The following is a 24,533-nucleotide window of genomic DNA, read 5'->3' as shown; positions in this document are numbered from 1 at the left end:
AGCGGGGTGCTCCGTCTCCCCAGCCAACCGATGGGTTTTCCCATTTTGTGCAGCCCCACACCGCCAAAACTTCTCCGGCGTGGGTGTTTTCCCGGCGCATCGGGGAATCCCGATAGGGAGAATCCCGACCATCATCGTACTCAATGATCAAACTGATATTTTACGTTTCTAGTCCTGTTCATGTCAAACCAGCAGTTATGTGGGAGGAACTTAAATTGAATCGGGAAGTCGGAACATTACATAATTCCACTTCCTTTATCCACAGACATGGATACATAATTGCGACTGATATCAATTGTTATGGTTCTGCAAATGACGGAGGGAAATTACTTTCTGAAGTGCTCCAAAATGATAAAATATGATTTGCTCCCCTCAGATGCCCAATAATTCATCACACAATCTCAAATCCTAAATTGCAGGACTTCACTCATCCTACAGGAAGTCATTTGACTACATCCCGGCGTGCATTTCGGTTTTGTGGGGCTCAATGTTGCCGGAAGAGGTCAGAAACTTTTAAAAAATTGATTATAGTAATGCGAAGATAAACAATTGAGTAAGTCCAGCAATGGCATTATGATCCAAAAACAATATTAAGAGTGATTCTCAAACTCGAAACACGCCGTTGGTATTTCAGCAATTTCGGCAACCAACAGCGACTGTTGATTGGTGCATAATTTGGTGCAAGGAAATTGAGCGCAATTCTGTTTTCACAACTTTAGTGTTTGCTTACAGAATATTGGAACACCAGAATATATGTACGCAATATCCGTTTTTTTTTTCAATTTGCTAATGCGTGAGTGAAATGTTATATCGAGTCAGGCCTAATACAACGTGGGCGCAATTAGGAATATAAATTATCATGAAAACATGCACGATCAATTGTGAATGATTTTCATGAAAGGAAAACGTAGGCAAGCCTGCTGAGCACGGAGGACGATTTATCCCTTGACAGCACCCACAGAATGCTGATTTATCAACAGATGCAAGCTTTTGGCATCACACGACAATGGATTACCAATTCAACAACAACAAGTGAATCAGGAGCACGATAATTTCCTCATACAAATAAGACGAATGAAGCATATCATGAATTGAAATCATCAAAGTATGCGCATAACTGAACTAGATTCACAACCATAGATTACCATAGGGTTGCGTTCTCCAAGGCGGCCTTCAGGACGCGCGACAACGCAGAATCGCCGAGCAGAAACATATAGCCAAGTTCCGCACACATGAGTGTGGACTCAACCGGGACCTGGGATTCATGTCGCATTACATTCATCCCGCACCATCTGGCCTGCGAAATCCTACCAACTATCCTGGCTTGATGTAATTCACACCTCTTTAACCTGGGGTCACCCCATCTCTGGATCTGTAAAGATTAATTCACCTGCGAATGGTCGCATTCCAAGCATTGTTTGGCATCTTTGAATTTGTCTACATATGTGCTTCTGGAACATACCTCTTCATTCACCTGAGGAAGGAGCAGCGCTCCGAAAGCTAGTGACATCGAAACAAACCTGTTGGACTTTAACCTGGTGTTGTAAGACTTCTTACTGTGCTCACCCCAGTCCAACGCCGGCATCTCCACATCATCACTATAAAGTATTTGCTCCCAGTCTACCTTAGCTAGTTCTTCTATCATCCCATTGTAATCTCCTTTGTTTAAGCGCAAAACACTAGTGCTTGATTTTACCTTCTCACCCTCCATCTGTATTTTAAATTCCACCGTATTGTGATCGCTCCTTCCGAGAGGATCCCTAACTATGAGATCCTGAATCAATCCTGTCTCATTACACAGGACCAGATCTAGGACCGTGTGTTCCCTCGTAGGTTCCATTACATACTGTTCTAGGAAACTATCGCGGATATATTCTATAAACTCCTCCTCAAGGCTGCCTTGGCCGACCCGGTTAAACCAATACCATGTAGATTAAAATCCCCCATGATAACTGCTGTACCATTTCTACATGCATCTGTTATTTCTTTGTTTATTGCCTGCCCCACCATAATGTTACTATTTGGTGGCCTGTAAATTACTCCTTTCAGTGACGTTTTCGCCTTACTATTCCTGATTTCCACCCAAATGGATTCAACCTTATCCTCCATAGCACCGATGTCATCCCTTACTGTTGCCCGGATGTCATCCTTAAATAACAGAGCTACACCACCTCCCTTACCATCCACTCTGTCCTTCCCAAAAGTCTGATACCCTCGGATATTTAACTCCCAGTCGTGACCATCCTTTAACCATGTTTCAGTCATGGCCACTAAATCATAGTCATTCACGATGATTTGCGTCATCAACTATTTTACCTTATTCCGAATACTACGAGCATTCAGGTAAAGTACACTTTTTTACCTCTGTTCTGAATCTTAACACCTCGATCAGTAACCTCTCTTAAGTTATATTTCCTCTTAACCTTTCTCCTAATTTTCCTTGTCGTTGAACCATATCTTCATGCAACAACCTGTCGCGTCGCTTACCATTAATGTTTCCACTTCCTGTTTTCTTCCTTTTAGTATTCCTGGTCCTATTCACTGAGCTCCCCTCAGTCACTGTACCTTGCACTGTCGCCCTTTTTGATTTTTGACTATGGCTTCTCTGCCTTACACTTTCCCCCTTACTGCCTTTTATTCCTGTCCCTGTTTTACTACCTTCCAACTTCCTGCATCGGTTCCCATCCCCCTGCCACATTAGTTTAAACTCTCCACAACAGCTCTAACAAACCCCTCCCCCCCCCGCCTCCAGGACATCGGTTCCAGTCGTGCCCAGGTGCAGACCGACCGGTTTGTACTGGTCCCACCTCCCCCAGAACCGGTTCCAATGTCCCAGGAATTTGAATCCCTCCCTCTTGCACCATCTCTCGAGCCACGCATTCATCCTCTCTATCTTGACATTCCTACTCTGACTAGCTCGTGGCACTGGTAGCAATCCTGAGATTACTACCTTTGAGGTCGTACTTTTTAGTTTAACTCCTAGCTCCCTAAATTCAGCTGTAGGACCTCATCCCGTTTTTTACCTATATCGTTGGTGCCTGTGTGCACCACGACAGCTGGCTGTTCACCCTCCCCCCCCCCCCCCCCCCCCCCCCCCCCACAGAATGTCCTGCGGCCGCTCCGAGACATCCTTGACCCTTGCACCAGGGAGGCAACATACCATCCTGGAGTCTCGATTGCGTCCGCAGAACCGCCTGTCCATTCCCCTTACAATTGAGTCCCCTATCACTATAGCCCTGCCATTCTTCATCCTGCCCAGCTGCGCAGCAGAGCCAGCCACGGTGCCATGAAACTGGCTGCTGCTGCCTTCCCCTTGTGAGCCATCTCCCTCAACAGTATCCAAAGCGGTATATCTGTTTTGCAGGGAGATGACCGCAGAGGACACCTGCACTGCCTTCCTACTCTTGCTCTGTCTTTTGGTCACCCATTTTCTAACTCCCTCAGTACCTTTCATCTGCGGTATGACCAACTCGCTAAACGTGCTATCCACGACGGCCTCAGCATCGCGGATGCTCCAAAGTGAGCCCATTCGCAGCCCCAGAGTCGTCAAACGGTCTAACAGGAGCTGCAACTGGACACACGTCTTGCACGTGAAGGAGCCAGGGACAGTGGACGTTTCCGTGAGCTCCCATATCGCACACGAGAAGCATGACACGGGTCTGAGATCTCCTGCCATGTCTTAAACCTTCGGTTAACTTCAACAACTACAATTTCAACAAAAAAACAAACAAAGAAAAACTAAATAAATATACCAATGAAAAGAAACAGAAACACTACTTACCAGTCACTTACCAGGGATAAAATGTACTTCCTCCCCACCCAGCTTCGAATTCCCACCTAGATTCAAATTCCCAAACTCACTCTTAGCTACGTCTCACTCCTGGCTCTGTGTTCTCTGGCTCACTGGGAGAACTCATTGGGACTGAGTTTACAAGTTGCTCTTTTTAAACTGTCCTGAATTGACTCCCCTCCCCCACCCGCTTTTAGATCAAGGTAGATTTAAGTGACTAACACTTAACTGCCAACCAGTTATGTGAGTGGGTCGGGAAGCCCTTGTTAACCCACACTGCACAATACTAGCTTAATTTAAATTAATTTAATCTCCTGAAATTTAAATAGAGCTACCTTACTGATTTAATTCAATTCCCACCTAGATTCAAATTCCCAAACTCACTCTTAGCTGTGTCTCACTCCTGGCTCTGTCTTCTCTGGCTCACTTACATGCGGGCCCATTTAAAAAATGATTTACTCCTTGTCTGAAAGTGCTCTATGTTTCGCATTTGTTTGTGGCATAATTGGTACTTTGGTGCCAAAATACAGAAAACCGTCAACAGTTTCAGGTAAAGCCAAATCGACGTTTTAAATCCACGTATTTTGAGAGGACTAGAATTCCCCGATCCTGGAGATAGAGCTTCTGGTTCTAAGGCCGTTCATGTTTAAAAAAGGCATTTCTTCTGCGAGTTGGCAAAGTTGACGGTCTGGGAAATGATTCGTCTCTGAACAGCGATTACCAGAAAAACTAGATTTAGTAGATAGATACATTCACACGAATAATATTGTCTCCACATGTGACATTGCCTTCTTATCTGAGGTTTTGCCCGTGTAAGGTGCTTGCGTTCTCTTGTAACATGTTATTCTCAGTGGGCTCTGCTCCTCAGATAATATGTGCGGATAAACTGACCGTTCGACTCTCCAATTTGAAAGCGGCACTAAATTCAGTTTGTTTACCAAATGCTTCTCATGTATACCTTTAATTTAGCACGTCATAGCTTATTGTTTTCCTTTACACCAGGTTTAGGTTTGGCCTCAAGTTGTCACATGATTTTTGGATTATCGACTGAATATCCCTGTCGATCTAGGAATAAACAATGTATCTCCCTGCTGTTCTGCTTGCTAGTTTGGGAAGTTTATTAATTTCCATTGAACCATTTCAAGATGGTTTCTGTTCATCTGGCATCCACTAATTTCCTTTGAACATCTGCCAATGAGAATTCCTTCAAATTTCTATTGGTAATTGTTGCAAATGTTTCACTTCCATACAACTTGTTTTAACCTCGTTAAATATTACTTGATCTAATGGCTCCTTTGGGATATTTTAAATTCCTCCGTTCTCTCCATATCTGCAGCAATTGCTTTGCCTTCCTGTTTTTATAATTTAATTGACCATCTTGACTCACTGATCACAACGCAATGCTTATGGCCTGATCACTGCTAATCAAACGGCCCAGACCCTGCATCAGTAACCTCTGCAATCGTGGTGTCAGTGAGCATCCAATCAGTTAGTAAAACGCTAATGAGAAGATATTCAGGCTTTTCCCCGGGAGCTCCTTTTGAGCGACTCTGATATGGACTGACCTGATTGATACTACACCCCTTCATGCTTCACTCGATGCCTGTGTCTATGTATTTGCATTGTGTATCTTGTGTTGCCTATTACGTATTGTATTTTGATGTACTAAATAATCTGTTTGAGCTGCACGCAGTAGAATACTTTTCACTGTAGCTCGGTGCACGTGACAATAAACACATTCAAATCCACATCCAAATCCAATATATAGTTTATTTTTCATATTGTTCGTGGTGTCTCAGCTATCATTCCGCATACTTGAAGATCTGCGCTTTCCTACAGGAGGGTCTGTTACTTGTATTGCCATAAGTCATGAAAACGAAAACAATTTGCTTTCGCTAATAAAATTGTTCGGGGCTAAATTTGACTCCTATTTTTACTTCGCAGCACAGGCTTACCTCCTTCGTGGCTGCCGCCATTGATTGCTCGGTTGCGCCTCCGTTGTTTTACCAATAAAATCTCAATATGCCACCATACACTGTGAGGCCTTGTGCTAAGTTAACAAACGTGCCGTGCATTGCTGGTTAAACGTCGTGTTTCGTTTTAAGAAAATTGACTTCTTGACATCTTTTCATTCCCAGCACTGTATTTGCCCCCACTACATTCCGTCTTCCACTCGTTCTGTCGTTCACGTCTGTGGACTGTCGAACATGTTTAGATCGAGATTTGTGTTGAGTTAGAGACTGGCATGCCATTTCATTGTCTTGTTCAATGATAGTTTCTTCACTTGATTCAACCTTTGCCCCAGCACGTGAGTTATCCGGCCGGTGGGATTCTCTACTCGGGACAGCAGCGTCGAACTCTCGTGGATTTCCCCGCGACATGGGCTGGTTTCAATTGAAAATGATGTGGAGACGCCGGCGTTGGTCTCGGTTGAGCACACTAAGAAGTCTTACAACATAAGGTTAAAGTTCAACAGACTTTTTTCAAATCACTAGCTTTCGGAGCACTGCTCCTTCTTCAGGTCAATGAAGAGATAGTTTCCAGAAACAAACATATAGACAAAGTCAAGGATGCAAGACGATACTTTGAATGCGAACACTTGCAGGTAATTAAGACTTTACAGTTCCAGAGAGAGCGGTAATCCCACGTTAAAGAGGTGTGAATTGCCTCAAGCAAGGATAGTTGTTCGGATTGCGCAAGCCCAGGCCAGATTGGGGGGGGGGGGGTGGCGGGGGCAGGGGGGGGGGGGTTGTAAATGTAATGTGATATGAATCCAAGGTCCCGGTTTAGGCCATACTCATGTGTGAGGAACTTGGCAATAAGTTTCTGCCCGGCGATTCTACGTTGTCGCGAGTGCTGAAGGTTGCCTTGGAGTACCATTACCCGAAGATCTGAGGCGGAATGCCCTTGACTGCTAAAGTGTTCCCCGACTGGAAGGAAGCATTCCTGCCTCGCGATTTCCGTGCGATTTCCTTTGATTGTCGCCGCCTCTGCATGGTGTCGCCAATGTACCATGCTTCGGGACATCCTTTCCAGCAGCGTATGAGGTAGACACCGTTGGCCGAGTCGCACGAGCATGTACCATGTACATGGTGTGTGGTGTTCTCACGTGTAATGGTCTTATCGATGTCAATTATCTGGCACATCTTGCAGAGATTGCCATGGCAGGGTTGTGTGGTGTCGTGGTCGCTGTTCTGAAGGCTGGGTAGTTTGCTGCAAATAATGGTTTGTTTGACGTTGCACAGTTGTATGAAGGCAAGTAGTGCGGGTGTGGGGATGACCTTGGCAAGATCTTCATCTTCATCGATGACGTGTTGAAGGCTGCGAAGAAGATGTCGTATATTATCTGCTCCCGGGAAGTTCTGGACGACGAAGGGTCCTCTGTCGGTTGTGTCCCGTGTTTGTCTTCTGAGGAGGTCGCTGCGGTTTTTTCCTGTGGCGCGTTGGAACTGTCGCTCGTTGAGTCGAGTGCCATATCGCGTTCGTACGAGCGAATCTTTCAGCGTCTGTTGATGTCTGGTACACTCGTCCTTGTTTGAGCAGGTCCTGAGTACACGGAGGGCTTGTCCATAGGTGATGGTTTCTTTAATGTGTTTAGTGTGGAAGCTAGAAGAGTGGAGCATCGTGAGGTCATCCGTGGGTTTGCGGTAAAGCAAAGTGCCGAGGAAACCATCCTTGATGGAGATGAGTGTGTCCAAGGTTGCAACCGATTTAGGAGAGTAATCCATGGTGTGTCTGATAGTGGGATGGAACTTATTGAAGTCGTCGTGTAGTCATTTCAGTGATTCCAAAGGAAAAATATGTCATCGATGTACATGGTGTATAACTCTGTTGAAGTTCCTGAGCGATGAGGAGGTCTGGTTCAAACTTGTGTATGAAGATATTTGCATCTTGAAGTGCGAATTTGGTCCCCATGGCTGTTCCGTGTGTTTGGATGAAGAACTTGTTGTCGAAGGTAAACAAGTTGTGATCCAGAATGAAGCGGATGAGTTGCAGAAATGATTCTGGAGATTGGCAGTTGTCGGTGAGGCTGTTGCAGCAATGTATTCGTCATGGGGCATTGCTGGTGTGGAGGAATGTTGTGACGAGGAATGTTCCTGGTTCAACTGGACCATGAGTGCTGAGATTTTGTAAGACGCCCGGCATATTGCGACAGAAGCTGGGTGTTCCTTGTGAAACACTGAAAGGAGCCCTCGTCCGAATGGGGTATGGCAGTCGACTCATTGATCGACAGTTACAACGCACCACAGCAAAAATCCATACCAACTTCCTCAGAAGGCAAACATGGGACACAGCAGACCGAGTAGTCTTAGTCGTCCATTACTTCCCCGGAGTGGAGAAACTACGACATCTGCTTCGCAGCCTTCAACACAGCATCGCTGAAGATGAACATATTGCCAAGTTTATTCTCACACCACCACTACTTGCCTTCAAATAATCACGCAACCTCAAACAAACCATGGCAATCTCTGCAAGATGTCGATATCATCGACACGGGTACCACCATTACACCTGAGAACACCACCCACCAAGTACGTACTCGTGTGACTCGGCCAATGTTGTGTACCTCATACACTGCAGAAAAGGATGTCCTGAAAGCATGGTACATTGGTGAGACCTTGCAGACGCTGCGACAGTGGATGAACGGCCATCGAGCGACAATCGCCAGGCAGGGATGTTCCCTTCCAATCGGGAACACTTCAGTCGTCAAGGGCATTCTGCCTCTTATCTTCGGGTAAGAGTTCTCTAAAGCAGCCTTCAGAACTCGCGAAAACGTAGAATCGCAGCGCAGAAACTTATGGCCAAGTTCTGCACACATGAATAAGGCCTCAACCGGTCCTTGGATTCATGTCACATTACATTCACCACCCACCATCTGTCCTGGGCTTGCGAAATCCTGCCAACTGTCCTGACTTGAGACAATTCACACCTCTTCGACGTGGGATTACCACGCTCTCTCGATCTGTAAAGACTTAATGACCTGCAAATGCTTGCATTTAAACTATCGCTTTGCATCTTTGACATTGTCAAAATATATGTTCCTAGAACCTATCTCTTTATTCAACTGAGGAAGCAGCAGTCTTCCGAAAGCTAGTGACCTGAAACAGACCTGTTGGACTTTAACCTTCTGTTGTAAGACTTCTTACTGTGCTCAATTGAAAATGGCATTGACAAGCGGCGGGAAGATAGAGTGCAGCCAGCGAACGGAACGGGGGCGAATCACGGGGCTAGGGAAAATCAAAGTGCATCCCCATTTCTTTGACTTCATTGGATCGCCTGCCGCATCCTTCGCCACACAGGTCAGAAATTATGTGTAAGTTGAGAAAATGCATGGAACGCTGAGCAAAAAGGACCAGGAGTTCGCTAAGCGGGGCAAATGGAACCTATCTTCTTAAACAATATCACTTTAGAACAGAGGTTTATTGAGTCACAGGACACAGGAATCACAAACAAAGGTTGTTTCGTCAGCCATGCGCGTGCTTGCTCGTTCCAGCCTAGATGGTCCCAGCCAATGCATTCTGTTCTTCGTATTCCGTGACGATCCACCTCCACATCAGATCAATAAAACGTTCCCGTTTGACATCGGAGACTGACTTTTCGTCCATTTTAAGATCGGGAAGTACATTGCGATCATGTTAATTGTATGTAATGCAAAGGACATTGATTTCACCAAGTGGCCGCTGCTTCATTCAGCAACCAATTGTATTCATCATCTTCAAGGACTCGACAGTACCTTCAATAGGAAATGGGATTTTTTTCAAGACCAATCCCCAGCATCGTGTGGTTCTGCAGTCTCCTGTCTAAATTTAATCAACCATGTATTCTAAAATGTAAACGCCGTATTGGTTAGCATTGCTGTCACGCAGTTCCAGGGACCCGGGTTTAATACCGGCCTCGGGTCTGTGTGGAGTTTTTTTCACTTTCTCCTTTGTCTGCGTGCGATTCGCCGGGTGCTCCAGTTTTCTCGCACATTCCAAAGATGTGCACGGAAGGTGGATTGGTCATGCTAAATTTCCCCTTAGTGTCCAGAGAGTCGAGTGGGGTTACTGTGTTACGAACAAAGGATATGAGCATGAGCGTCAGTCGGGTGCGCTTTATAAGGGCCGATGCGGACTGTACGTGCCGAATGGCCTTCTTTTACACTGCAAATTCTATGATTCTATGATCAATTATCTCTTAAGCCCTTCAGAGTTTTTCCGCTAAATACTCTATCATCTCAAAAGTCTTCCAAAATAATTATGTAAGGAAATGGACAGAGCACTTTCTGCCGAACCACTGTTCCAACACGTTGGCTGGGACATTATTGTTTCTTACCGGATTGCAACATCAGAGATCGAGGGCAGTGTAAATCATGGTAAACGAAAAGATAATCCGTCGAAAACATCAGTGCTCTCCGTCACACCGCACCGCAAGAACGGCCCAGGTGGTTCCCCGATAGAGACTGCGCGGATGTTGCCTGGGAATTGCAATCTTCCACTGGGAAATCATCCTGCATTGGAAACCAGATGAAAATGCAACACAAAATCTGTCACAAAAAATACTCTATTAATGCACCATTTTAGGCACCTTGTGGACAGAGCCAGAAATAATTAACATGTCGATTTTGTTTAAGTATTTCTCACAGCAACCACAAATGGTTCCGGCGATCGGTGTGCATGACGAGTTGGACGAATTGTAGCAAATTCGAGCTTCGAGACATTTTGGGTCCACACGGATCCCCACAGGATTAACTTACTTCCTGGATCCGAACGGGATTACCATCAGTCTGGATTACCCCAAGGTTACACCCCTAGCGCCCTAATTTGGGCAAAGGAACAGCGACGTCCTTCGCCCCTGAAGCAATGCGACAAACCATGGAAAACCAACATACATCACCACTACCTGCATTCAGAATAACGGGACTTCCCCTGTTCCAATAGCTTCCGGATTGGCTAAAACCCCATGCACCATTAACCCAACTAGTGCTGCACCCGACCTCAAACAAGGCCAGCCTCTCGAGTTCTGGTCAATATCTTACCTTCGTTCTCTGAATACTCACAGCTCCGAAACTATTTCGTCCCAACTTTCCAATTGTGCAGTGTTCTAGTACGCGGTTTCTTGTTAAACCGCGCCTCTATTACCGACCAACGAAGTCTGACCTCTCCCTATTCCGCAGCGCACCTACTCGAAATCAGAACGCTTGTCTAATAATCCTTCCGGTTAGCGTCGGGAAGTGGTAGGAACTTTCAAATCACCTGATACACTGAAGAAACTGCTGCAAAATGACGCGGCATTCCTTTGGTCCAGTTCAAATGCATTCTATATCAGGTCGTTGGATTGCGCTGAGCTGAAGGATTCCACAGGGCTTCACTCCGAAAGTTCCGGCGGTCCATGAACGTATTTTTTCCAAGTACAATGTTTGGGGTGGAATCGACTCTGAACCGAATAATAACTTCGCGGAAGTAAATACACTTTTTGTCGATCATAATCAATGTGTATGTTCTCATTTCGGTCTCTACTCTTCCCCACGAGGTTTTTTTTAAATCCAGCATTTTAATACATTTAGGTTTCGTTCAGAGTTTTCAATTTGCTCAAAATATTCTACTTATGATACCTTCAATGATTCAAACTAGCTACTATAGTCACTCGGGGAAACGTTTCGTTGGCTTGAAGATTTGGAGACATAGGCGAGATGCTCACTGTAAATTAAACATATACTGGTAGTAAATAACTCTTAGTTAAGGAAGCTAGACTAAGTGAAAGGTAACATCAGTTTCAATGATTTTAGAAAGATACATTCTACCAGTAGAGGAGGAACAAATGGCAGGGCATAAGGGAAATTTTTTCTAATTAGTATTGATTGAAAGCAAAAGCAAGCGAGATTCGCTGAGAGATAACCAATCTCTTCTTGTGCTGCACGATGATTCTTTTCTCCATGGAAATGCTACAATAGGTAATTGTCTATATTTAATGAAAGAAGAAATGTGGCTCGTCTTTGGTGCCCGTAGGATAATTATGATGCAAACAATCTAAAGGGAAATGTAGCTCCCCAAAATTAACTGTAACAGGAGAACCAATATGTCCATTGCACCCCGTCTGGTACTCCGGTCTCCTCCCACAGTCGAAAAATACGAAGGTGATTTCCATATGACATGCTAAGTTGTCCCTCAGTGCTGAGGAGATTTTGTAGGGGGACAAGACGGTGGCACAGTGGGCGCCGAGGCCCCAGGTTCGACTCTGGCTCTGGGTCACGGTCTGTGTGGACTTTGCACATTCTCCCCGTGTTAACGTGGGTTTCGCCCCCGCAATCCAAATATGTGCAGGGTAGTTGTATTAACCATTCTAAAGTGCCCCTTCATTAGATGAAATGAATTGGGTACTCTAAATTTATGTCGGGTTACAGGAATCGGGTGGAGCCCTGGACCTAAATAGGGTACTCTTTCCATAGGCCCATGAAGACTCGATGTACCCAATAGCTTCCTTCTACACTGCAAGGATTTTATTATTAATAGCTTTGATTTTTTTTTTCCCCATTAAATTGTTTGCAAATCTTTTGAAGAAAAATAAAAAATATTAAGTGCAATGAAAATACGCAAGTCTGCTGTCAATTTATCGGTATCATATAAGTAAAGAACACCGACACTGCAGGAGGATGCTTCCCGATCCTTTGAGTCTGAACCAAACATCAAAATTAGCACCAAGCTACATAAGCTCAATACCCCAGTCTATCCAAGTAACCCCACCTAATACTTCCATACGTCTGGGGCAATTTAGCATGTCCGATCCACCTAACCTGCGCATTTATGGACTGTGAAGCGAACCAAATCTGTCTGAGGAAACCCTCGCAGACAGGGAGAGAATGTTAAAGTTCGACGCAATCATCCTTGTATGGAATTCATGTCTGGTCACAGCCACCATGTCAATAACTTATGAAAGACGAGCGTTTTACAGGTGGAGGAATTGAAAGATAACTTGATAACATAGTATTGTGAAAAATACCATTGCGCTAAATTAAAGTCTACACTGACCAGGAGGGCAAATTCTAGACAACAATATCTGTTCTCCAATTATTGCAATTTGTAATCCGCATAATGATCTTGAAAGAACATTTTTCAAGCCATCTATGGGTTAAGTATTGTGACCGGAAATGGAGAAACAGAAATGAGACGTTGGCCATCTATCTCAGAATAGTAGCATAATTTGCTGAAGAAAGCATTTCAGTGAATCATAAAATCATAGAACTCTGACATTGTTCAATTAGACCATTCAGCCCTTCGAGTCTGCACCTACCCTCTGAAAGAGCACACGATAGGGGCCCACTTCTGCGCCACACACCCACATCCCACCTAATTTGCACATGTTTAAGCCTGTTAGCATGGCCATCCACTTACCTGGCAGATCGTTGAGCAGTGGGATGAAACTGGAGCACGGAGGAAACACACGCAAACATAGTGAGACATTGAAAGACCCACACAGATACATACCCATGGGCGAAATGGAACCTGGGTCAGCTGCGCTGTGAAGCAGGAGTGCCACTGTTCCTCCCACCTTGCTGCCCAATTTTGAGGATTTGCATGTTACAACAGTCATGCGTGCTTCGCAAACCTTAAGTACGACTTAATGCCTCGCGCCAAATAGAGGCAAGAAGCAGAAATAACACCCTGGCTGCAAATTGGTAAAGATTGCGATATTATGAGTCCCCGAGAATAGTCATCAGCACGAAGTTGGCGAGACACGAATGGATTGAATTCGTAAAGTACAGAAGGTTCAGAATTTAGAGAAGGCCATGTGGACAATGGCCAATAATTTTCAGCATGATTCGTGTATCTGGGTCGCTCGTGCTCCGCAAATGCTTGACATGATAACTGATGTGGGGGCATTTAGGCATGAGCTGAAGACCCGCGGCGTTCAATGTCCAGTCCGTTGTTCTCCCCCGCTGCTTCAAGATCTGCTCTGTTGAATGAAAAATGCAGCTGCAGCGCGACCTTGAGCCACTGGGCCTGACATTTGATGAGTTTTAACACGTTTTCGTTTACATGGAAATTTTTCAATCTTGCAGAGGTAGGAGGCATCGGTAGACTTTTTGGGGGAGGATACACTTTTATATTATCAGTGCTTCGCGTGTATGCATACGCTTAAAATGCAAATTAAATTAAAGGGATAGGTCTTTAAATCATTTCTTAATGTTGGTTTGTCATTAGGTTTCTAACTCTATGAAGGGAACTATAATGGATAGAACTGGAATCGATAGGTGGCCACTCGCTAACGGGTATGATTCTCCACCTAAGATACTCTGTGTTACCGCCCAAGCGTTCTGTGTGTCATTGAAAGGTTGACGAGCCTGACAGTTGAGTCACAGGTACTACCCATCACATGTAAGAGTTTCCAAAATGTCTTATTTGTCGCGGGTTACCCTTTTCCAGTCCTCCTCTAAGCGTCAGGTGTTTCCGAAGAGTTGTGTCCCTTCAATCAGTATTGTCCTGCAAGTACGTGTCTTTTAAGCATTTGACATCTATGTCCCATTTCACGAGATAAGTCTACAAGGTGTCTTTGTCGATTTTCTTTTGTACTTCTCTAGTTTGGGATCCTTCCTTGTGCTGGATGCAGAAGATTTCCTTTGCAACCAGCACTGTCAAACAGACTGTCATCTAAGGTCGGAAGTCGACATCCTAAGCATATGGGCGGCCCAACGGAGTTCAAGGCCTCGATGCTGGTGCTATTGACTTCTTCAATGACACTGCTGGCAGAATGACTATCCTCCCAGCTGATTCAAAGCTACAGTGCATTGGGATTTTGCAATGTATTTTCAGATGAGTTGTTTGCAAGTCGCCCTTCATCCGGAGAAGCCTCAGTGATTAATTAAATCCCTCAAGTAAACACTGACGGTCTGAAAAAGTACAATACATGGGTCCACTCCCCCGTCCTATAACCGGAAGCTACCCTGCACATCCCTGGACATTAAGTGCCAACTTGTCGTGGTCAATCCCCCTTACCTGCATATCATTGGTCTGTGGGAGGAACCCCAGACAGACATGGGAGGCAACCTACAAATTCCAAACAGACTGTCATCCAAGGACGGAATTGAACCAGGGGCCCTGGCGGAGTGAGGCAGCAGTGGTAACCGCTATGCAGTCGTGCTATGCCTTTTCATTCGGGTGCTTCGGTTTCCCTCCAGGATGCAAAAGATGTGCAGATTAGGTGGTTTACCCTTCCGACTTTGTCCGTCGTGTCCAAACGTTTGGTGGTTACTGCGAATAGTGCATGGGCATAGACATTAGTAGTATACTCTTTCGGAGTGTCAGTGTAAATTTTATGGGCCGAATCGATGTCATCTGGACTGAAGTCAGTGTATAAACTGCAACCTCAAAAAAAATCAGGCGTTACAAGGATAGTGACACCAAAATGCTCTCGAACGCTTGTAAAATCGTATGACCATAATCTAAATTAAAATAGACAAACATTTTGAAGCAAGTCACCCGTTACATTGTGCAATGATACAGTCCAAATGTAAATAGTTTCAGAGGTTTAAAACGTGTAACCAAACCTTTGTTCACATAAATGATCCACTTTCATCTTTGAAGATTTAAGAAATCAAAAAATCAACAAGAAATGTCATGCATGTTCATGAGAAAGAGAAAAGCACTGTTTTAAGATGTCTTCATATCTTCAAAGCACTTGGCCAACACGAAGGTTGGTGATGGTAAATTTTCGGCTGACACGATGGTTGGTGGAATTCGGATAGCGATGAGGACTGTCAGAAGATACAGAAGGATACAGATTTGTCAGGGACTTGGGCAGAGAAATAGCAGATGCAGTTATCCCGTACACATGTGAACTAATGCATTTTCGAAGGCCTTATATAGGTTGCGAATAGACAGTAAATGACACAATCATTTGTACTACTGGCAGGCAATGGTACCTGGGTGAAAACGTCCCCAAGAAACTAAAACTGGCAACGGAAGTGTGGAACGTAGCCAAAAAGGCAAACAACATGCTTCCCTTCATCGGTCAGGGAACTGACTTTAAAAAATGGCAAGTCATGCTAAAGTAAGAGACGTTACTTAGGCCACACATGGAATATAGTGTTTAATTTTAGTCAACCAAACTACTAGAATGAAGTAGAGGCTTCGGGGGGAGAGGAGGGGGGGGCTGTACAGAAGAGGTTTAGCACGGTTGTGCCATGTATAGAGGGCGTTGTGTTTGAGGAGAGAATAAATAAGCTTGGTTTGTTCTCAGTGGATCGTCAGAGGAATGGATTGGTCTGATAGATGTGTACAAAATTATGAGTGGAGAGGCAGAAGCTTATTCCCTGGGTGGAACAATCAATTAATAGGTGCCGGAGATTTAACGTGCGAAGTGAAATGTGTACAGGAGATGTGAAAGGGACGTTTTATAGACAGAGGTGTGTAGGTGACTTCAACAGGTTGCCGGACGAGATGCTGGAAGCAAGTACGAGAGTAACGTTTAAGGGCATTCTTGACAAATACAGGAAGGCGACGAGAATGGAGGGATATGGACCTTGGAAGCGTCGAAGGTTTCTGGATGATGGGCAGCATGGTCGGCGCGGGCTTGGAGTTCCGAAGGACCTGTTCTGATGCTGTACATTTGCAGTGATATTTATATTTTTGTAATTCTTGCAATTCTGAGGCCCAAAACCGGTCTTCCATATGGCCTTTGCCATAATGTCTGGTCAAAAAGTGTTTTTTATCTTCTGACTGTCCCAGGTTTGAAATGTATTGCATCTTGTGACTGTGCCAGTGGTGTGAAAGTATGCACAAACATTTTTTTACAGCGCTTCAGGCTTTGCCACCTTTTACCTTATTATATATTTTTTAGATTAAACAACCTTGGGAAATGCTCAATTGATAATATTCTCTGTTTACAGATTCCCGTCTAATAGTGTGCTAAGTTCGAACATTCGAATTTCTGACATTTACGCATGCAAAATCTCTTCATTGTAACGTTAAATTAGGTACAATTCCAGCTGTTTAGTTTCTTCAGCTTTCATTTTCAATGTATTCCTTTAATGTTCACTTCAGCTCATTTAATTAAAATCGGCTCCACTGCAGACAAAGTTCCACGCACCCCCATCCCCCCCCCCCCCCCATGCCCATTTATGTGTCTATCCAGATTGAACGGGAATCTGGAGAAACAACTGGCCCCTTTTCGTACCCCATGTGATCAGTTAATTCGAAGGTTGCTTGAACCCTGGTTACGAAACGTTCTAGGTTTTCAGAGAGAGTTAGCACATCAATACAGATTTGAGCAACGCAGGAACATTGTGCGGTTTTTGCTGGACCAGGAATCCAGAGGTGCAGGGTAATGTTCTGGAGACGAGGGTTTCAATCTTGCAACGGCGGACGGTAAAATTTGAGTTCACTAATCAACTGGAATTAAAATATTCATGATGACCAAAAAGCTATTGCCGATTATCACACAAAATGCTCTGTTAATTAGGTAAGTAAATCTGTTGCCCTCACGTGGCTGGAATTTATGTTCCTCAAGATGCACAGAAAGGTGTTTAACAACCAGAACGGTGGCGCAGTGCGTTAGCCATGCTGCCTCACCTCGCGGAGGTCCCAGTTTTTATTCCAGCTCTGGAAACTCCACATTCTCCCCATGTTTGCGTGGGTTTCGCCCCCACAACACAAAGATTTGCAGGCTAGGTGGATAGGTCACGCTAAATTGCCCTTCAATTGGAAAAAAAATAATTGGGTGCTCTAAATTGAAAAAAAGAAAAGGTGTTTAATAATGAATCCACTCAGGGATGTGCAATAAATACTGTCCCAGTAGGGTAGGCACGTGGCGCAATGGGTAGCACTGCTGTCTATGGCGCTGAGTACCCGGATTCGAATCCCGGCCTTGGGACACTGACTGCCTGGATAACACTCCCACAACACAAATATGTGCAGCGTAGGTGGATTGGCCATGTTAAATTGGCCCTTAATGGGGAAAAAAATAATTGGGTCGTCTAATTTAATAAAAATTAAAAAAAATACTATCCCAGCCTGCGATCCTAACATTCCATAAAGGAATGTTAAATGGTTGACCGTCTTTAATTTCGACTGTAGCATCATTCCGCACTCTAAGTTGAATTGATGCTCGCGTTTGACTCCTTTCCAATTTATCTTGTTATGTTTCTACTTTCCCGTTACCAACATTACGTCCATCCAAATTTAGCTACCCCACAGTTGCCATCCACAGTGAAGGCAACAAATTACTCCCAAAGAGAATTGGCAAATTTCTTCCACAAGGATAATGGTCGGCAGGCCAATGTGTCCGACATTTACTGGTCCGACCGGTTTCGGAATGTTCCCAAATACTCAGAAATCCGATGCACTACCTCTTGCAGCAATTCTCCAAATAACTGTGAAAGCTCATGTTTCCCTTCATGGGCTGATCATCATGTGCCACACGGCACAAACCTAGTGTTACCGCTTTTGACCTCTTGCATTTTGTGTTACCGACCAACATCCCGAAAATCCGCTTTCAGGACCTCATCCAATTTAATAAAACTGCTTTAGCTAAAATGTTGAACACAATCTGTCGCTGCTTATTCACCCACAGCAGAATAATCGCCAGTCTCACTCGTATATGATTCAGAATTGCAACAGAGACAGGACGCCATCATTATTTTACTCCCAGTGTCACAAAAATGCCTTCCTGAACAAATGACTGTCAAATTCTGTGCCACTATTTCTCCGCCGGCCCGAAGAAACGTTCACACTCAAATTGGACGGTTATTTCACTGGGTAACCGCCGCCGAGAACCCAATGATATTAACAGTATCGAATTTTAAAAACTGTTTTAGCAAGCAAGACACACTCAGTTAGCACCAATACTGCATGACTGTCTCTCTTATGCAGTTTGGCGGTTACCCATTCACCGATTCCCTGTATGCTCACCAACTGCGTTCTGACCACCACCCTGAACGGTCTGTCCAATTGTACCTCTACATCACGATTCACAATTTTGAGTCCACTGCTCCTTCATTTGTATTACCGGTAGCTCAAGTTTCTGCAGTAAGTCTCAACATATGCCGTGTTTTCCCCATTTTCTTTCAATGTGCACCTCAATGAACGGAAAATTTGTCACGGTCTCTTCATATATTCCGACAGTGATCAAGAAGTTGACCAAGCTCCAGGAATCAGCAGGTATCACGTAATATTTGTTATTATCCTCATTACTTTTACGTAAAATCAATCATCGGACACACTGAGCAAACTAAAATAATATGGCGTCAATGTACATCAAAGATATATGAGAGTAGTTGAGCGTTACTGAAATGTCACAAAATAAACATGTCGAGTTCTCAACAGCGTCGAATAGGAATGTTTTGAAGACATTGGGATCGCGGTAACAGTTAAACAATTGAACAGAAAAAGGTAACAAAACAAATCACACTATGACTTTATATAAATTATAATGCTCGAACATGGGCGGCTACGTAATGTACAAACAAAAACAAAGAACAAAGAAAAGTGCAGCACAGTAAGAGACCCATCGGCCCTCTAAGCCTGCGCCGACCATGCTACCCGTCTGAACTAAAATCTTCTTCACTTCCGGCCTCCATATCCCTCTATTTCCATCCTATTCAGGTATTTGTCAAGTTAACCTGAAACGTTACTATGGTCCCTGCTTCCACCACGGCCTCCGGCAGCGAGTTCCAGGCACCCACTTGCATCTGTAGAAAAAAAGTGCCTCGAACCTCTCCTCCAAACCTTGCCCCTCGCACCTTAAACTCATGCCCCCTAGGTATTGACCCCTCTATCCTGGGAAGAAGTCTCTGACGAGCCACTCTGTATTTGCTCCTCATAAGATTGTAGACGTCTATCATGTCGCCCCTCAACCTCCTTCGTTCCAGTGAGAACAAACCGAGTTCATTCAATATCTCCTCATAGTAATGCCCTCCATACCAGGCAACATCCAGGTAAATATCTTCTGCACCCGTTCTAAAGCCTCCACATCCTTCTGGTAGTGTGGCGACCAGAATTGAGCACTATAAGACAAGTGTGGCCAAACTAAGGTTATATGCAGCTACAACATGACTTGCCAATTTTATTGCTCAATGTCCCGGCCAATGAAGGCAAGCATGCCGTATGCCTTCTTGACAACCTTCAAACCTGTGTTGCCCCTTTCAGTGACCTGTGGAGCTGTACACCTAGATCTTTCTTACTGTCAATACTCTTGAGATTGCTGACATTCACTGTATATTCCCTAACTGTATACACCTTCCAAGATGAATTACCTCACATTTGCCCGGATTAAACTCCATCTGCCATCTCTCCGCCCAAGTCTCCAAATAATCTAAAACCTGCTGTATCCTCTGACAGTCCTCATCGCTATCCGCAATTCCACCAAACTGTGTGTGGTCCGAAAACTTACTAATCAGACCAGTTATATTTTCCTCCAAATCATTTGCATATACACCGAACAGCAAACGTCCCAGCAATGATCCATGCAGAACACAACTAGTCACAGCCTACCAATCAGAAAAGCACAATTCCATTGCTACACTTTGCCTTCTCTGGCCTAGCCAGTTCTGTATCCATCTTGCCAGCTCATCTCTGATCCCCTGTGACTTAAACTTTTGTACCAGTCTTCCATGAGACACTTTGTCAATGGCCTTACTAAAGTCCATAGAGACAAAATCCACTGCCCTACCTGCATCAATCGTCTTTGCGACCTCCTCGAAAAACTGCATGCAGTTATTGAGACACGACCTCCCCTGGACAAAACCGTGCTGCCTCTTGCTAATACGTCCACTTGCTTCCAAATGGGAGTAGATCCTGCCTCGAAGAATTCTCTCCAGTCATGTACCTACCACTGACGTAAGGCTCACCAGCCTGTAGTTCCCGGGATTATCTTTGCTACCCTTCTTAAACAAAGGAACAACATTGGCTATTCTACAGTCCTCCGGAACATCACCTGAAGACAGTGAGGATCCAAAGCTTTCCGTCAAGACCGCAGCACTTTCCTCTCTTGCCTCCTTCGGTATTCTGGGGTAGCTCCGACCAGACCCTGGGGACTTATCCACCTTAATATTTTCTTGGATCTTCATGTGACCCAGGCTATCTAAACACCGTTCATCAGACTCAACATCCTCCGATACCTTCTCTTTGGTGAATATTGATGCAAAGTATTCATTTAGTACCTCGGCCATTTCCTATGGCTTCACATATAGATTCCCTCCCCTGTACTTCAGTGGGCCAATCCTTTCCCTGACTACCCTCTTGCTTTTTATATACGTGTAAAATCCGGATTTTCTTTAACCATGCTTGCCAATGGCCTTTCGTGACTTGCTTTATCCCTCCTAATCCTTTCTTAAGTTCCTTCCTACATTCCTTAGATTAAACACAGGCGTCATCTGTTCGCAGTCTTCTATCCCTGACAAATGCCTCCTTTTTCTATTTGACGAGACCTTCAATATCTCGCGTTATCCAAGGTTCCCGAAATGTGCCATATGTATCCTTCTTCTTTACAGGAAAATGCCAGTCCTGAATTCCTTTCAACTGACATTTGAAAGCCTCCCACATGTCAGATGTTGATTTACCCTCAAATATCCGCCCCCAATCTAGCTTCTTCAGTTCCCGCCTAATATTGTTATAGTTATATTGTCCCGCAAATTAGCACATTCACCCGAGGTCAACTCTTATCCTTGTCCACCAACACTTTAAAACTTACTGAATTGTGGTCACTATCCCCGAATGCTCCCCTGCTGACACTTCTACAACCTGGCCGGGCTCATTCTCCAATTCCAGGCCCAGTATAGCCCCTTCTCTCGTAAGACTATCTACATATTGTTTGCAGACGCCCTCCTGGATGCTCCTTACACACTCTGTCCCGTATAAGCCTGGAGCACTAACTGAATCCCAGTCAATGTTGGGGAAGTTGAAGTCTCCCATCATAACAACCCTGTTGCTTTTACTCCTTTCCAAAATCTGTATACGTATCTGCTCCTCTATCTCCCGCTGGCATTTGGGAGGCCTATAGTAAACGCCCAACATTGTGACTGCACCCTTCTATTTCCTGATTTCTACGCAGATAGACTCGCTGACCTCTGAGTTCTCCTCCCGCAGTACAAAGAGAACAACGAACAAAACAAAATTACAGCACAGAAGCAGGCCCTTCGTCCCTCTAAGCCAGGAGCCGATCCAGACCCTCTATTTAAAACTGTCGTCTATTTTCTAAGTATCTGTATCCCTCTGCTTCCTGCCCATGTACCTGTCCAGGTACATCTTAAATGACGCGATCGTGCCCACCTATACCACCTCCGCCGGCAATGCGTTCCAGGCACCCACCACCCTCTGCGTAAAGAACGTTCCACGCATTTCTTCCTTAAACTTTTCCCTTCTCACCTTGGACTCGTGACCCCTAGTAATTGAGTCCCCCACTCTTGTAAAAAGCTTCTTGCTATCCACCCTGTCTATACCTCTCATAATTTTGTAGACCTCAATGAGGTCCCCCTCAACCTATGTCTTGCGAGTGAAAATAATCCTAATCTATTCAACCTCTCTTCAAAGCTAGCGCCCTCCATACCAGGCAACATTCTGGTGAACCTCCTCTGCTCCTTCTCTAAATACTGGAACGTTAAGCTGCCAATCCTGTCCTTCGCTAACCAGGTCTCTGTAATGGCAACAACATCATAGTTCCAAGTACTAATCCAAGCTCTACATTCATCTGCTTTACCTGTTATGCTTCTTGCATTAAAACCTGTGCACTTCAGGCCACCAGTCGCGCTGTTTTCAGCAACATCCCTGTCTGGTCTTCCTCAGAGCCGTACTAGCCCGAATCCGTCGTTCTCTCTCTATTTTGTCACCTTCCGACCTATTGCTCCGGTACCCACCCCCCTGACATACTAGTTTAAACTCTCCCGTGTGACACTAGCAAACCTCGCGGCCAGGATATTTATGCCTTTCCGGTTTCGATGCAACCCGTCCTTCTTCAGGTAATACCTGCCCCGGAATATCTCCCAGTGGTCCAGTTAACTGCTACTCTCCCTCCTACACTAGCTGTTTAGCCACGTGTTTAGCTGCTCTATCTTCCTATTTCTAGCCTCACTGGCACGTGGCACAGGGAGTAATCCCGAGATTAAAGCCCTAGAGGTCCTGCCTTTTAACTTTCTGCCCAGCTCCCTGAACTCCTGCTGCAGGACATAATGCCGTTTCCTGCCTATGTCGTTAGTACCAACGTATACCACGACCTCTGCATGTTTGCCTTCCTGCCTTCAGGATGCCGCTACCCGTTCTGAGACATCCTGGACCCTGGCACCAGAAAGACAACATACCATCCTGGAGTCTGATTCATGTCCACTGAAACGCCTATCTGTGCCCCTGACCATAGAGTCCCCTATGACTGTTGCTCTTCTGCGCTTTGACCAACTATGTTTGAGGATGTCAAATTGCACATGCGCAGGAACGTATAGAACGCCTTGTTCAGTATTTTCACATGAAAATATAGAATAACCTGTATCAAAGATAAATTTATTCATGAAAATACATCATTGATTTGAAAGGGATAAATCGTCCTTGACCAGACATTTTCAGTTTTTCAGGGAGGTAAAATATAGAGTGTGCAATGGCTATTCATTACTTAATTTCTTCTGGATTTTTAGGGATCTTGGATGAGCTGGAATAGAAAATGTTCATACATATATTCACATAATCTTTTGGCATATGATAAGTGGCAATATTTACAGCGTTCTTTTTTTGAAGTAAGCGGAAGCGAAAACAAGGGAAAATTGTTCAGCATGGAATAGGTTGCGATGTTTTGTTGCTGGAACCAATTTTGCTCAAGATTTGCATTGACCATTTGGACATTGGAATGGAGAGCACAATACACAAATTAAAGAATGCTATAAAACCACAGAGTAGTTTCATAGTGCGCAAGTCAACACATAGTTTTAGAATGAGTTGAATAAACGCTTTAGAATTGATCATTTATTTGTGAAATAATGATCTGCGCAGTTAATTGTAATTTGGTAAGAAGAGAAGGAGTGAACTTTACCCTTCAAGGTGGAAGTCACGGTGAGCGAAAGGCATAAATGTACCACAGCGTCTAAATGCAACGAGCAGTAAATTGTGCTTCAGGGTATAATTTTAAGGCTTGGACGCTATACCTAACAACACCAATGTTGGTCGGAACACAGATTGAGTAATGAATGCGATTATGTACTTCATTCCAATGGACTGGGGCGCTAAAGAGTTAAATTTATTCTTCTCCGTCAGCAGATGTTGACGCTTCCTGCAAGCTCGACAAGTCATTATTGTCAAGTTGCTCTTGAGCAGCTTATGGTTAGCCGGCTTTTTCAACTGCTGCAATCTATCGGGTGTTGATTTATCCATGCAGATCATGGGAAATGTGTTCAGGGAGTTACATTTGCTGCAGTGAAAAGAATCATCTACTCCGCCTGCTGACGTGTTTTTCTTAGATTGTACGTGTTGACGTTTTAGCCAATGCAGTTTAATGCGTATTACTGTTCTTCTGCAGTACACGCAATATTGTAGCTGGCTTACTTAGGAACGTGGCATCACATTTTGGGAGGCAGAAAAACGATGCTCACTCTGGCTGAGTTATGTAAGAAAACATCGGAGGACATAGCAATCGAAGATAAGCGTCGCTATGCATTAGTTGGCCGATTGGCATGTCTCTGAATCACTTTTCCCATTTCCTGAACTGTGCTTGAGGCAACTGCAAATTCAGATATTGAAGAGTTCAGCACACCCGGATGTACTTGCTCGTGTCTTCCTGAAAATTAAACAAA

At 44.5% G+C, this 24,533-nt stretch overlaps 1 long non-coding RNA gene across 1 annotated transcript in view; it reads left to right on the top strand.

Annotated features, from left to right (window-relative positions):
* The window catches only part of LOC140387222 (uncharacterized), a 53,216-nt gene that overhangs the window by 10,142 nt on the left and 18,541 nt on the right, over positions 1 to 24,533 (top strand). Inside the window, exon 2 of the long non-coding RNA XR_011933786.1 lies at positions 18,889 to 18,924. This is a non-coding gene — a long non-coding RNA (uncharacterized lncRNA). The remainder of the gene's footprint in view (positions 1 to 18,888; positions 18,925 to 24,533) is intronic.

Source organism: Scyliorhinus torazame, chromosome 12, assembly GCF_047496885.1.
Source record: "Scyliorhinus torazame isolate Kashiwa2021f chromosome 12, sScyTor2.1, whole genome shotgun sequence".
Lineage (NCBI taxonomy): Eukaryota > Metazoa > Chordata > Chondrichthyes > Carcharhiniformes > Scyliorhinidae > Scyliorhinus > Scyliorhinus torazame.
The sequence above is the reverse complement of the archived record's forward strand: the minus strand, read 5'-3'. Positions and strand labels throughout refer to the sequence as shown.